The sequence below is a fragment of the Ursus americanus genome, chromosome 36 (assembly GCF_024610735.1).
Source record: "Ursus americanus isolate L20-20 chromosome 36, mUrsAme1.1.p, whole genome shotgun sequence".
Taxonomy (NCBI): domain Eukaryota; kingdom Metazoa; phylum Chordata; class Mammalia; order Carnivora; family Ursidae; genus Ursus; species Ursus americanus.
This window is the reverse complement of record NC_142162.1, coordinates 1682354-1698701: the sequence shown is the minus strand read 5'-3', so window position 1 is coordinate 1698701 and position 16348 is coordinate 1682354. Positions and strand designations below refer to the sequence as shown.

Sequence of the window (16348 nt, the reverse complement as noted above, 5' to 3'; positions counted from 1 at the left end):
AATTCATAACTCTCTTTGCTCTTAGCAACTACACATAACCAATCACCTAGATTATTCTTCAAATATTTTTTTGTGAGATATTTCAAATACCTTTTGGAAAAAGTCACCTCAGAAGTTACATGAATCTTGTTCTTGCTCCTTTCAATGGTTACAACCGTTCCACCAAGATTCCCAGCTTTTCCATTAACTTTGATTCTTTTTTTATTTTTAGTCCAAGCCTGTTTATTTGGTCTCCTTGATTCTCTCTTGAAGAAACTGCTCAAAATTGGCAGTATCCATGACTCCATCTTCTAGAGGGTGAGTGCAGTCAAGGATAAACTTCAGAACTTCCTTTTTTGCCCCCCTACACCAAAAGCTTTTTCACAGGAGCCATGGCAGAAGTGGAGGCAGAAAGGGGGCCATTCTCTTTTATGCATCAATCCATTCCAAATGCCTCAGTTCCTAAGATTGGACTAGGCACTGTAGAGTGTTAAAAAAAAAAAAAAGAAGGTAGAAATTCTGGTTTCTGTCCACCAAGAATTTATATTCTGCCATTTATATGTAGTAGGATTGGAGAACACGACAGTAAAGTGCTAAATTATGTGGAACAGACCTAGAGGATCGTCAAGAGTATAATGATGTCATAGTAGTTTCCTACTGCTGCTGTAACAAATTACCACAAACTTCAGAGCTTCAGACAACACAGACTTATTATCTGACAGTTCTGGAGGTCGTGCTTCCTTGTCTTTTCCAGCTTCTAGAGACTACCTGCATTACTTGACTCCTGGCCCCACGTCCCATTGCCCATTGGCTTTTCTCCCTCTACTACCACTATAGCGTCACCTCTTCTCCCACTCCGATCCTCTGGCCTCTCTCTTAGAAGGACCCTTGGGATTGAGCCCCCTTGCATAATCCAAGATAACTTCTCCTTCTCAAGGTCCTTAATTTAACCACATCTGCAAGGTACTTTTTGCCATGTAAGATAACATTCATAGATTCTGGGGAATTGAAAGTGGATGCCTTTGGGGGCGGGGCCATTATTCAGCCAACCACAGTTGTATAGTGCACAATTGAGAAGTAACTAGAGGAATTTTTTTAAAACTTAAAAGAGGAAATGAACTTAAGCCAAACCTTGAAGGTCAGGTCAAATGTAATATGCAGAGAAAAAATAGTAAAGCCTTCCAACAGGAAAAAAACACCACAAGTAGCAAAACAAATACTTCAGACTCAAGGACTTCAAGATGCTACCTTTTGGGAAAACAAAACTAACACAGATTCAACAGTTAATAGAAGAACCTAACAGGAAAAGGTGTCATATAGTCTTTTAGGCCAAAATAACTTAAGAAAACAAAAGATAACACAAAGTATAGTCATATAGCTCTGAAGAAGTTAGTCCAAATAAACGATGTCCAGAAAGAGTTAAATACTGTATATATTCATAGCAAAAGGAAAACAAGCCCATTAGTCCTTGAAATCCTAAAGGAGCAAATATAATGTAATAAATCCATCAAAGCCATTTATTCACCTCAATTTTGTGGTTTTCCTTAAATTTTCCTATATCCTTTATTTTTGCTAACTGAAAAGGAGTAGGTAGGTAGAGGATTCAAGTAAAGAAAAAAATGTTAATACATGAAGATTTTCTATTCCTTTTATTGATCAGAATTTCTCATATTTAGAATGTGCTGAGATTGATAAGTCTACTCCCAGTTTGACCTACTTCTCTCACAGGATTTTCTTCACCTTCCCCTTTATTTTTCACCATCCTTTTCCAAAAACAAAAGAATGGAGGAAGGGGGACAAAAAGATTTGAGTGAGGGGACACCTGGGTGGCTCAGTTGGTTAAGTGTCTTGCCTTATCTGCCTTCTGCTCAAATCATGATCTTAGGAACCTGAGATCGAGCCCCACAATGGACTCCCTACTCAACAGGGAGTCTGCTGCTCCCTTCCCTCTGTCCCCCTACCTCATGCTCCCCCCCCCCCAGTCTCTCTCTCAAATAAATAAATAAAATCTAAAAAAAAAAAAAAAAAATCTGAGTGAAAAAGATGTAGGTTCCAGGGCCTGCAGAGAAAAAGGATGGTAAAGGGGAAGATAAAAAGATAAACAGGAGAAAGACATTACAACCCATGACTTTATGCTTCTTTTTTTTTTTTTTAAGATTTTATTTATTTATTTGACAGAGACAGCCAGCGAGAGAGGGAACACAGCAGGGGGAGTGGGAGAGGAAGAAGCAGGCTCCTAGCGGAGGAGCCTGATGTGGGGCTCGATCCCAGAACCCCGGGATCACGCCCTGAGCCGAAGGCAGACGCTTAACGACTGCACCACCCAGGCGCCCCATGACTTTATGCTTCTAGTGGATTAAAGTGTTGTAAATATGAACACACACAAGGTATGTGCTCACAAAATAATAAAAAAAGGAAAGAAGGAGGAGTGCCTGGCTGGCTCAGTTGGTAGAGCATGGGATTCTTGATCTCAGGGTTTTGAGTTCGAGCCCCACAGTGGGTATAGAGATTACTTTGAAATAAATAAAATCTTTCAGAAAAAGAAAGGAAAGAAGGAACTGAAGATAGAAAATCAGAGAAGTTGGGATACTAAGGAAAAACAGTTTACCATTTTAACTATGGTTAACCAATCTAAAAGTGTCGCTCAAGCAATTTTAACCACTTTTCTCTTACATATTTACATGAGAAATATTCTTTTACATTCGCAAAGGGCTAAAATACTTCCACTCAGTGCAACTCTGCTACATTTCCCATCATTCTGTGTAAATTAATTAAGGAAAAACTCACTTTTAAATAGAGTCAGGAGGCTAGAAGAGGAGAACATTACTACTCGATTACAGGAAGAATTGTCAATTACAGATCCCAACAGAAGAATCTTCAACAGGAAGAATCATCAATTACACGCCCCAACAGAGAAAAATGTACATTGCATCTCCTATAAGAAATCAACTCCCTCTGTAATTCAGCCAATGAGAAACTCATCACACTGAACTTCTGCTTTTCTCCAAGGGACTTTTATTCAAAACAACCCCTTCCAACTTCCTCCTCCTCCTCCATAAAGTAACATTCTTCTTTGTTGGATTTGCCTGTGGTTTTGCTGTAGGGTGTATGCCTCCAGTTGCAATTCTTTGTTATTCTTGCAGAAACCCATTTTTGCTGGTAAAATGGTTTTGCTGGTAAAAAAGTTTTCTTTTTAAGGTTAATAATTCCTTCCTTGCACTATGCAAAAAACCCATATTTTTACGTGGATTATTTCACCAACACATTCTCTTAACCTTGCCACCAAAAGGTTTGTAAAATATATGCAGAGGTCAAAAGCAATGGTTTTTGAAATGTCTTAAATAGACTATACTTTATTTTTATTTATTTATTTTTAAAGATTTTATTTTGAAGTAATCTCTATACCCAGCATGAGGCTCAGACTCACAACTCCAAGATCAAGTCACACACACTGAGCCCACCAGGCACCCCTAGACTATTTTTTAGAGCAACTTTAGGTTCACAGCAAAATTAGGGGTAAAGTATAGAGATTTCCTCTATACCTCCTACCCACCCCCCCAATAGTTTTCCTTAAGGTTCACTGTTTGTGCTGTAGATTCTGTGGGACTGCACAAATGTATAATGACACCTATCCACCACTATTAGTATCATACAGAGGAGTTTCACTGCCCTAAAAATCCTCTGTGCCTGCCTGTCCATCCGTCCCTCCCCCAAACCCTGGCAATCACTGATCTTTTTACCCTATCTTTTTCAGAATGTCATATATTTGCAATCATACAGTATCAGCATTTTCAGATTGGCTTCTTTCACTCGGTCATATGCATCTAAGTTTCCTCCATTGTCTTTTTGTGGCTTGGTGACTCATTTCTTTTTGGCAGAGAGTAATATTCCATTGTCTAGATGTGTTGTCCAAAACCAGCCTCCGTGCTTCAGAGCGAAAATATAAAGCGAAGACAGAGTGTGGAATAAAGCGGAACAATGGCTTTATTGCTCGGCCTGGCCAAGAAGGCTGAGGCAGGCTCTGGCCTTCAAAAACTGCAAGCCGGCCTGGAGGCAGGGGCTGAGGCTGTTATAGGGAAACACATCTAGCCAGTTTGGACAGGAATTGCAATGCTACTAGCCTCCTTCTTCCGGTCTTTAGGGGTGGTACCGGCTTCCTGAAACAAGAGGCTAAGAAGGGGGGAGGGGAGGTTTGCAGAAGGGAGGGAAAAGATTATTTTAAAATGGAGCTTTCCTGTAGCATTCGTGCAGCCATTTTGATTTTTGTTCAACTTTAACCAGTTTCAGAGGTATCACAGTTTATCCACTCACCTCCTGAAGGACATCTTGGTTGCTTCCAAGTTTTGGCAATCGTGAATAAAGCTGGTATCCGTGGGGCGCCTGGGTGGCACAGCGGTTAAGCGTCTGCCTTCGGCTCAGGGCGTGATCCCGGGGTTCTGGGATCGAGCCCCACATCAGGCTCCTCCGCTATGAGCCTGCTTCTTCCTCTCCCACTCCCCCTGCTTGTGTTCCCTCTCTCGATGCCTGTCTCTATCTCTGTCAAATAAATAAATAAAAATCTTTAAAAAAAAAAAAAAAAGCTGGTATCTGTGTACAGATTTTTGTGTAGACATAAGTCGTCAACTCCTTTGGGTAAATACCAAGGAGCAAGACTACTGGGTTGCAGGGTAAGAGTGTGTTTAGTTTTTTAAGAAACTGCCAAACTGTCTCCCAAAGTGTCTGTACCATTTTGCATTTCCACTGGCAATGAATGAGTTTCTATTCTCCACATCCTCACGAGCATGCAGTGATGTCAGTGTTCTGGATCTGGGCCTTCTAACAGGTGGGTAGCGGTATCTCATAGTTGTTTCAATTTGTATTTCCTGATAACATATGATGTGGATCTTTTCATATGCTTATTTGCTTCTGTTTATCTTATTTGATGAAAGGTCTATTCAGATCTTTTGCCTATTTTTTAATCAGGTGGTTTGTTTTCTTGCTGAGTTTTAAGAGTTCTTTGCATATTTTGGATAACAATCCTTTATCAGATACGTCTTTTGCAAATATCTTCTCCCCTCCAGTCTGTGGCTTGTCTTCTCATCCTCTTGATATTATTTTAAAAATGAAAACTTGAGGGGCACCTGGGTGGCTTAGTCGGTTAAGTGTGTGACTTTGGCTCAGGTCATGATCTCCAGATCTTGGGATCCAGCCCTGCATTGCATCAGCTCTCCACAATGGGGAATCTGCTTGCCCCTCTCCCTCTCCTTCTGCCCCTCCCTGCTAATGCTCTCTCTCCCTCTCAAATAAATAAATAAAATCTAAAAGAAAGAAAGAAAGAAAGAAAGAAAGAAAGAAAGAAAGAAAGAGAAAAGAAAAGAAAAGAAAAGAAAAGAAAAGAAAAGAAAGAAAGAAAGAAAGAAAGAAAGAAAGAAAGAAAGAAAGAAAGAAAGAAAGAAAACTTGGGCACCTGGGTGGCTCAGTCAGTTAAGCATCTGCCTTTGGCTCAGGTCCTGGTCCCAGGGTCCTGGGATTAAGTCCTGCATCAGGATCCCTGCTCCACGGCAAGCCTGCTTCTCCCTCTGCCTCTGCCTCTCTGTCTTTCTCCATCTCTCATGAATAAATACATTTTAAAAAGATGAAAACTTGAACAGAACCAAGAACAGAGGGCAGGTTGTCTCCTTGAAAAGGGGGAGGTTCTCAAGTCTCCCACAACAGCACCTGATCCTTTTTGACATTTATGGGTAGGGAGACGTTTTTGAAACATGCAGCAGTGGAAATAACAAAGGATTTGATGTCGAAAGATGTGTTTCAATCATAACTAAGACTTTGATTAGCTGTATTAGGATTTTTTTTTTATTGCAAGTGAATTAGTTCAAACTTGTCTAAGCCAAACAAGGAATTTATTAACTCACTGAACTTGAAAATCCAGGAGTTGCTCTGGCTTCAGGGATAGCTATATCCATTTCCTCAAATGAAAGATCCGGAATATCTTTCTCTCATTTGCTCTCTCCCTCTCCCTCTCTCTCTCTTTTTCTCTCATTCTCCACTGGACTTTCCTTCATATTGGCTTCAATTCAGCAGCTCTCTCTGGAAAACAGCTTTTCATAGTTCTTACAGTTCTCAAGTGAGGCCAACTCACTCCTAGAATTCACTTATTTCACTCTCGTAAAACAAAAAGCACCTTAAATTACTTTAATCATAATACCTCCCTGTATACCAGTCTCCGTGTCCAGAGGACATAGAAGATCCTGATGGGCCAGTGTGGGGCACATGTAATGCAGAGAAGTAGAGCCCCTTGATCGGCAGTCCTGTTAGGAGTTCTAGAAAGACACAGGAGTAGTTCCTTAAAGGATAATCAGAGTCCTGTTACCAAAAGGAGGAAGGAAATTGGCCCAACCAAAGCAACAGATGTCAACTGTATCAGTTATGAGATTTGAATTAAGGCACTTAACCTCTGTGTGCCTCTGTTTTTTTTCATCAGGAAAAGAAGCAGGAAGATGATAATACTGGACCCACTGCTTGACATAATTCTTGTGAGTGAGAATCAAACACATCATAAAACATATGAAGAGATCTATAAGTTGTAAAGCACTATGGGAAATAATAGCAGCCCCTAAGTATTTATGTGCCAGAAGAAATATTATTTTTGTTATTAGTGCCTTGGTTACATATATTCACCAACCTTAACTTGGTTCCTTAAATAGACTTCCATGGTGAGGTAAAAGAAACTAAATGAGGGGTGCCCGGGTGGCTCAGTCAGTTAGGCGTCTGCCTTTGGCTCAGGTCATGATCCCAGGGTCCTGGGATGGAGCCCCACCTCAAGCTCCCTGCTCGGTGGGGAGCCTGCTTCCCCCTCCCCCACCCCCATGCATGCGTGCTCGCTCTCTCTCTCTCTCAAATAAATAATCTTTTAAAAAATTCCAGTGAATCAAGTTATTTTAAAATTATTGCCCTAGTCTTTGGCCTTCCTATAAATTTCCTATCAACACGTTTTGAATTATCTTATGAAAATGACATCTCTAAATATATTCACTTACCTTCATCTTTATTTTTTCTAAACTGCTCATTTAAGGTACTAGATAAAAAATCACATTTAAAAGCATTAATTTTTATTAACAGCTGTTAAAAACAAGACAACAGTCCCCAAACAGTCATTTAAGCCCCAGGTCACCACACCAGACTTAAATACATTTTTGGCTCTCCCAGAACTGGAATCTTAAACCAGCTCAATCACAGATCACCTGATGAGACTAGTTAGGTCATCTGCCTGGGAGACCTCTGCCGTCTGCTAAAGGAAAGTAACTTTGCAATAAGCAATCCGCTTTCTCGCCACGATAAATTCCTAGTTCCTGCTCCTTTCTGCCTATGAAAGTCTTTCATTCTGTACAGCTCCTTGGTGCTTCTTTCTATCTGCTAGACTGGATGCTGCTGCCTGATTCAAATTGATTTCTGCTCAAATAAACCCTGAAAATATTTAATATGCCTCAGTTTAACTTTTAACACAGCTAAAGATTTCAAAGTGTCATTTTCCTTTTTAAGGTTTTTGGAAAAGTCTCTATTATGTGTTCTCAGGGGGAAAAAATGAACTCTAATTTAATTTACATAAAGAGATAAATATAATCTGTCCATATTTCATCATAAACCTGGCAGAACAAATTCCTTAATGTCAGTGACTACAGCAGGATTTTGCCAGCTCTGGTTGTCCTCAGACCTGTTAAATAACACAATTCAGCCAAATGAATTTGAAGATCAATTGGCTTTAGTAAATGACTCATGGGTCAGAGAGCAAGCACCCCATCTAGCAAGCAGAGAGGCGCTCTGAGAAGGTGTACAAAATGGAAGGTTTTCATAGACAGAGGGTGGGGACAAGAACAAGTTACTAGCAAAAGAAAAGGATTGTTTCAGAGGAAGCTGTTTGCTAGGGGAGAAGCAAGGGATCTTCTCATGCAGATTACCTCATCTTTCTTTGGGGGATGGAGAGGACCCAGGTGACAGACTCCTTGGCACTGATGGAAAGAAACATTTCTTGACTGACTGGTGAAGGCCACATTTCTTGGAGAGGTCGAAACTGCAGTTAGATGGGGTATTAAACTCTGGTTTGGGAACTCTAAGTGACACCATTTGGAGCCTGCGATTCTCTCTCCCTCTCTCTCTTTTTGTAACCATTTTCCCCTCTTGATCACATCTCAGTCTGTGATGTGATCAGATTTGCAGGCATTAGTACCACTCTCAGCTACGGCTCTGCAGTTCCCAGGTCTAGTTGCTCATTTGTGTGGCATCCGCACCTCTTCACTTTTTTACTGAGCCTCGTGACATACGCGGTTTCCGGTTCCCGTTCTCTGAGTTGGGTATTTCCCTCATTCCTTAGATGCTCCAGTCTCAGGGAGATCGTTTGCTTGGCGGTTAGCGGCTATAAACATCTTTAAGGCTTCTGAGAGGATACAATGCACCAGGGAGATTACTAGGATTACTATAAGCAGGGCAATTCCCAATATTTGGAGTGTACTTTAGAGCCGTGGTCCCCAGGACCTAAACCAATCAAAATCAAATAAGCCAAAGAGAGACCCCCATGGAAAGAGTTTACTTTTTTAAGCCAGTTTTAACTTCCCCAGGAGGGTAAACCCAGGCCTCACAGCTGGTGTGGGACACTGCACAGACACCTCCTTGATCAGCTAAAACATAATCAAGAGCTAGTCTCTTATTAAGGACAATTTTAACCAGAGAGTCTAAGGATTTTTGTTGGGCGGCTATTGCTTTAGCAGCAGACTTTGTAATGATTTTAAGAATTAAGGAGACGTTTTTGATCAAAGCTTCATTTGCTTTTATCCCTAACCAGGGAAATAGGGACCTGCCAAAAGAAGTGTCCTTTTTAACTTAACAGTGTCAGTTGAGAAAGAGTGACCAATGAGACTGTCACCAGCTAGACCCCAAGACCTGACTTTTACTGCCCACCTGCTTTTACCCACCAACCTTTGTCCCACATTTTCCCTTAAGCTCTTCTTTCCAGCTTATCTTTTAACTCAGGCAAGAGACCTGAGGGGCATAGCATCCCAGCTGGAAACTGAAACTGCCCTTTAAGCAATAATGACTGCCTGACAAGACCTCCAGCTGGCCCAGACCACCCAGAGCAGTTCAGGTTCAACCCCCCACCTCACACCTGTGCAAATGGACCATGGAGTGACCCATGGAGTAATGACCATTACCTTTACCTCATTAAAATGCCCAAATCTCTGCCCAAGGAGAGCATAAGCCTCATTGACATAACATACCATGTATGCATAGGCATGTTTCCTTCAGGTGCACACACAACTTCATGCCCACCTCTACATAAAGGATGCCCGTGATCTCCTTAGTTACTGCAAATAAAGCTTATTATATGTGACAACTCCACCTGGTATAGTTTCTCTTTGTGACTCACCGAAGGAGCAAACTCACACTTGTTCCGTTACAAGAGGTCTTCCTTTGCTTGTGAAAAATTAGAGGCACACTTGGATTTTTTCCTAGCCTGAAATAAAAGAGGTTATCTTTCCTTAGCAGTGAGGTGGGAGATACAGATGAGGGTGCCATCCTTTTGGGCCAGTGCCAGAAAAGGACAGGAGTGGAAGGAAAAAGGGTTTTATGCTTAAAGTATAATGTCTCGATCTGGCGTCTTGGGTGGAAGTAGCCTACACGTGGATGTCAGCTACTTTTCTTCCTGGGCAATTGCATTTAGAGGTCTCTAGCATCTTTTCATTTTGCAGCAGTGTCGGTGATCCAGAGCACTTGGGAGAATCCCTTTAACGGCTGTTTTCCTCTGATGAAGTTTTACAGTACCAAATTATCAGGCTCTAGACTATAACAGATGGGTTTCTTTTCATTAGGATCCAGGAAGGCTTCTTAACCTGTTAATGACAGGCTTGAGGATAAAACATTAGCAACTTAGAGCAGCTGGTCATATTAGCATAAGACAGCAGGCATCCGTAGAAGGCTGTATACTGACAGAATTTCTAGAATTTTGTAAGGTTTTGTTAAGGCTCCTATGATTTGTCCAGTGAAGTGGGTGCCTTGATTCCTGGAGATGATGGAAAGTATAACCCAAGTAGGAGACATTTTTTTTAACAGTTTTTTTTTTTTTAAAGATTTTATTTATTTATTCGACAGAGATAGAGACAGCCAGCGAGAGAGGGAACACAAGCAGGGGGAGTGGGAGAGGAAGAAGCAGGCTCATAGCAGAAGAGCCTGACGTGGGGCTCGATCCCATAACACCGGGATCACGCCCTGAGCCGAAGGCAAACGCTTAACCGCTGTGCCACCCAGGCGCCCCTTGTTTTGTTTTGTTTTGTTTTACTGTGAGGGCATCAGCCTTGTAGCAAGGAAAGGTTTTAACCCATCCGGAAAAACACATATACAACGACAACTACATATTGATAACTCCTACTAAGTGGGAGCTTAATAAAGTCCAGTTGCAGGTGTTAAAATTCTATAGAAGTCTCTACAGTAACGTCTATTCATAATCTGAGTCATCTTAATATACTATGGTGAGTGACGGAATACGAAAACTGAAAAATGGGGTTTGTCAAGGAGCCAGAAAGAAGCAAGCAGCTGTCTTGGGCTTCTCATAGTCCTGACTGTTTATTGAATTTCTAACCACTATGTGTCTATTTTAATGCTAACTTTTTTCAGATGCAGACTGTTGCATATCACGAGGACATTACGATGGCAAAAGTGTGGTAATAAGGGGCCATTTGTGCAGAATGGACCTTATGTACATGTGCCACAATCTTACAAATATAAAGAAGGCTTAATACTATTTATTTGACAATATTTTATATGCAATTTACATCGCAAATAAGCCTAATAAGTTTTACAGCTCTTTTGGAATATTTCAGGTCAAAAAAAATTTTTTTTTTTAAATTTGATTTGGGGTTGGGGGTGCCTCGGTGGTTCAGTTGGTTAAGTGACTGCCTTCAGCTCAGGTCATGATCCCGGAGTCCCGGAGATAGGGTCCCCCATCTCATAGGGCTCCCTGCTCAGTGGGGAGTCTGCTTCTCCCTCTGACCCTCCCCCCTCTCATGCTCGCACTCTCTCTCTCAAATAAATAAAATCTTTAAAAATTTTGATTTGGGGAAGTTTGCCAAAAATGTGAAAAAAAAAGGTTTTCAAGCATTTATCTAAATAGGATCATGGATCATTATGAAACTTGATACTTAAAAGGTAAAGAAACTTATAAAACCTTATCAAAAGCAGACTAAAAGTCCAAGAAAACTTTGTTCTTTTAGCAGAGATAAGATCAAATTTTAACTTTGCACAAGCTTAATTTTCATATTAAAACTTATTTTTAATTAAATTTATTTTAATCTTAGCCAACTTGACCACACATTAAAATTTTTAAGATTTTTTTTTTAAATAAACCTCTGACTTTTGTTTTCTATATTCTGATTTTGTCTTATTGTTACTAAAATGCAACTTCGGCTGCTCAACCCTTGAAAGCCAATAGTTGAGAGACAAGTGTTAGTCAGAAAGAAGAGGTGGCTAGGGGTACCTGGGTGGCTCAGTCGGTTAAGCAACTGACTCAGTTTTGGGTCAGGTCATGATCTCAGGGTCCTGAGTTCAAGCCTTTTGTGGGGCTCCACACTGAGTGCAGAGTCTGCCTAGGATTCTCTCTCCCTCGGCCCCTCCCCCTGCTCATGTGGTCACTAGCTCTCTCTCTAAAAATACGAATACATTAAAAAAAAAGAAGAAGAAGGAAAGGTTGCTTTATTCATGAGGCCAGGCAACCTGGCAAGATGGTGGACTAATGTCCAAAAACCGTCTCCAAGTCCCCGACCAAGCAGAGGGTTTTTAAGAGGAAGGCACTGCGAAGTGTTAGGGTCAACGTGCTGGGGAAATACTCTCAGTGTGATCTCAAGTGGACTTGCTGGCATTAGAAAAGGTTGTTTACTAATGTGGTCAAGCTTGATCTTCCAGGAATACCTTGTTCCTTGTTTCCCCAGGGTCAGTGTTCTGCTGAAATCTCAAAGCAGCTCTAATTAGTCAAGCTATAGGCTAGAGGGCCCAGGTCAGTGAGTTAGAAATATGCAGCCTTTAAGCTGCTGGGATCACAGTTACATTGTGTTTTCATTTCAAACCGACCTCATTTTAGGACAAAGTTATCATTATTATTATTGTTGTTATTATTATTATTACTACTACTATTAGTATTATTTGTGGGGCATCCCAATTAGGTGGGGGCTGGTGAGGCTAGTGGTGAAAGGATTCACCCAAAGCAGAAGAAAAGAGATAGAAGTTTACTGAATACACTGCAAGGGAGTAGTGGGCAGGACAGCAAAGGAGAGACTGTCTGTGACAAGACAGTGATGAGGGGCCAGTTATAGGGCAGAGTGAGTAGGTATGAGAACGTATGGAATTTTCCCTTTTCTGGTAACCAGGAACTGTGTCTGGTCATTGATCAGTTAGGGCCTACGGCAATTTTGAAGTGGGTCACGTGACGAGCCTGTTTGCATTGCATGTTTGCATTGAGCTCAGCAGTCCTTGTGGGCCCTTTGACTTACTCAAGTTTTCATTGTTCAAGCTTGTTACCTCAAAGCAGCGTCTAAATTATCATTACTGTTATTATTACTGAAAATATATCTCATTTTCCTGGCATAGGGAGACGTTTCTCTTATTATTTTTAGTAGTTTTAATTACATATTAATTAGAATTTTTGACCCTTAGAAACCTTGGTTTCTTTTTTTTTAAGCCCCAATTTTTCAATTTTATTTATTTATTTTTTATAATTAACATATAATGCATTATTTGTTTCAGGAGTACAGGTCTGTGATTCACCTGTCTTACACAATACACAGCGCTCACCACAACACATACCCTCCCCAATGTCCATCACCCAGCCACTCTATCCCTCCCACCCCCCTCCACTCCAGCAACCCTCAGTTTTATTCCTGAGATTAAGAGTCTCCCTCTCTGGTTTCGTCTTGTTTCATTTTTTCCTCTCTTCCCCTATGATCCTCTGCCTTGTTTCTCAAACTCATATCAGTGAGATCACATGATAACTGTCTTTCTCTGACTGATTTATTTCGCTTAGCATATTACCGTCTAGTTCCATCTACATTGTTGCAAATGGCAAGATTTCATTTTTTAATGGCTGCATAATATTCCATTGCATATATCTACCACATCTTTATCCATTCATTTGTTGATGGACATCCAGGCTCTTTCCATAGTTTGGCTATTGTGGACATTGCTGCTATAAACATTGGTGTGCAGGTGCCCCTTCGGATCATTACATTTGTATCTTTGTGGTAAATACCCAGTAGTGCAGTTGCTGGGTCATAGAGTAACTCTATTTTCAACTTTTTGAGGAACCTCTATACTGTTTTCCAGAGTGGCTGCACCAGCTTGCATTCCCACCAACAGTGTAGGAGGGCTCCCTGTTCTCCACATCCTCGCCAACATCTGTCATTTCCTGACTTGTTAATTTTAGCCATTCTGACTGGTGTGAGGTGGTATCTCGTGGTTTTGATTTGTATTTCCCTGATGGCCAGTGACGTTGAGCACTTTTTCATGTGTCTGCTGGCCATTTGGATGTCTTCTTTGGAGAAATGCCTGTTCATGTCTTCTGCCCATTTCTTGGATTATTTGTTCCTTAAGTGTTCAGTTTGATAAGTTCTTTATAGATGGTTTCTAATTGTAGGGGCCAAGGGAAGGTCACCCTAAGATAGGCATGAACATTATTTTGAGTTAAAAGCAATTAAAACCCAGAAGATTCAGGAAAAGCTGTTTAGGTCCCCCTCAACTGCCTGCTTGCACTAGGAAGAGAGCTATTAACAGAGTCTCTTTACCTAAGTAACTTACTTACATCACAGGGCAACCTTTGTTTTCCAAACATCTCTTCTCACCTTCCTGCTAATGGTCTTTCTCCCTTGTATCCTCAGACCCTACCCCTCTCCTTAGCTTATATACACATCATGCTGCCTCACTGTCTTTGGAATTTCCATGTCTGTGTGTATTGCATGTACATCTACCATTAAATTAGATTTTCTCCTGTTTATGTGTCACATGTCAATTTGGTTCTTAGTCCAGCTAAAAGGACCTTGAAGGGTAAACGAAATTCTTCCTCCCTGACATACTGAAAACTAAGTAAGCAATTGTGATCAGTCTGTCTTGTAATATTTTACATTTGCAAATTAATGAATATTTAAAATTTTTAGAAGCATATGTCTTTTTAATTTATCTTAAAGTAACATTAACATATCCAAATAATTTTAATTTCTCTTTAATAGAAAGCCAAAAGTAGATAAACCTATGTTCAGCAATTAGTGTTCTAGTATTTTGTCTTATTTGGACATAATCTAAAATGTTTAATGAATTTAGCTTAACTCTCATTTAACTTAGCAAAATTTTTAAGTTTTTAAGTTGCCAAAAAAAACTGGGGGAACTATTGTTGGAGAGGGCCCTGACCCCCTACCTGAATCTTTTTATTTAATCCACTTGTTTTTAACAATTATATTGAGATTACTTACAAAAACTTTATGAAACATTAAACAAATTCAGTCATTCTTTTAAGCCATTATTTTTTTGTTGATAGATCTTATAAGAGATAACAAAATTATTTGGCTAAAAAACTCATATAGATAAAAGTTTTATGTTTAATGTTGATATAAGGGCCCTGAGATCATGACCCCAGTGGAAGGCAGACGCTTGACCCAAAGACAGACTCTTAACTGACTGAGCCACCCAGACGCCCTGGCTAAAGTTTTTTAAAAATATACTTATGGCCTTTCATGGGTGGGGGCAAGAGTGGAGAGTGCACCACGAAGGCCTCAGGCATATTTCGAGAGTACAAGGTGGAGAGGCACTGCCTCCCCAACCCCAAATGCAGCACTCCGCCCCTCTACTGCATGCACATCTTTGCACCTAATCATATTTTGCCCAGTCGACTGCTGGTACATTTGTTGTGGGATTGTTGAGTGTGATGGTCAAGAAAGAATTCTTGAGATGTTTTATGTTGTTTAACAAATTAGTAAGTTTATTTAAGTAGCTCAGGGACAGGGGTGCCTGGGTGGCTCAGTCGTTAAGTGTCTGCGTTCGGCTCAGAGCATGATCCCAGGGTTCTGGGATCAAGCCCCACATCAGGCTCCCTGCTCCACTGGGAGCCTGCTTCTTCCTCTCCCACTCCCCTTGCTTGTGTTCCCTCTCTCACTGGCTGTCTCTCTATCTGTCAAATAAATAAATAAAATCTTTAAAAAAAAAAAAAGTAGCTCTGGGACAGGACGCATGAGCAGAAAGAGCTGCATTTTTCCTGTAAGAAGCTGGTGATTATATGCTCTACTTGTAAAACTACTTTTGCAAGATTTCTTTGGCACTTATCATTCAGCTCAATATTCACTAGCAGTGAGATGTACAGGCAGTCATGAGACCCTTTAAGAATGTAGCAGCCAGCCCCTATTTGATCCTTGTCAAAACTACGCAGACTATAGGTCAGCCTTCTGGGCTCAAAGTGAACATTTTTCTTCTTTTATCCTTCATCACTTTGTGTCTCAGCTGAAGATGAAGAAGTCTTCAGAGGAAATTGTCCACTGTGGACAGGTGTTGGAGAAATCCCCCTTGCGGGTGAAGAGCTATGACTCCCACAGTGGCACCCACAACACAGACTGGTAGTACTGGGACCTGACCACTGTGGGTGCTATCGTCCCATCCTACCAAGACATGGGTGTCTGGCACTGTGCCCAGGTCCCCTTGATCCAGATCACTAAGGCAGAGGAGATTGCAGCCAGCAAGCACCACCCAACAGCAGTCAAGCAGTTCCACGATTCCAAGATCAAATTCCCGCTACCCTGCGAGGTCCTACCTTGCCCGCACAAGCCATGCTTCACCACCAAGAGACCCAACACCTTCTTTTAGATGCAGAGCCTCCCTGTCCCCACATCTGCCCAAATAAACTCCTTGAAAAACCAAAAAAATACTAATATATTGATAGATAGATGATAGATAGATAGATGATAGATAGATAGATAGATAGATAGATAGATAGATAGATAGATAGATGATAGATAGATTTGTGGAGAAGACACTTAAGATTTGTATTTGTCCTTGGCAAGTCAAGTTTTAAGTGGACTTTCCTCCTTGTTTTTACTTGGTAAGTATTACCTTCCAGGAATCTGCATTTTAAGGAGATGGACCAGATAAAGAATTCCTAGAAAAGACCAGGCAGAACACTGTGTATTTAGTGTGAAGGTACAGGGGGGAAATGCAAACACTTTCTAGAAGGACTTTCCTTCTCTTAAGGTCAGACTTTTTATAATACTTATAAGCCTTTTGAGATAAATAAGGGAGGTTTTGGGATTGGCAAAAAGGATTGGTCTTTGAATGGTTTTGGAACCACATCTCTGGTCCTGTACTCACTAGATTTGTA

General features: G+C 40.8%; 1 pseudogene; it reads left to right on the top strand.

The window, feature by feature from the left end:
* Positions 1-14717: 14717 nt before the first annotated feature.
* On the top strand, positions 14718-15837 carry LOC123801958 (large ribosomal subunit protein eL20 pseudogene; annotated as a pseudogene).
* The last annotated feature ends 511 nt before the right edge of the window (positions 15838-16348 follow it).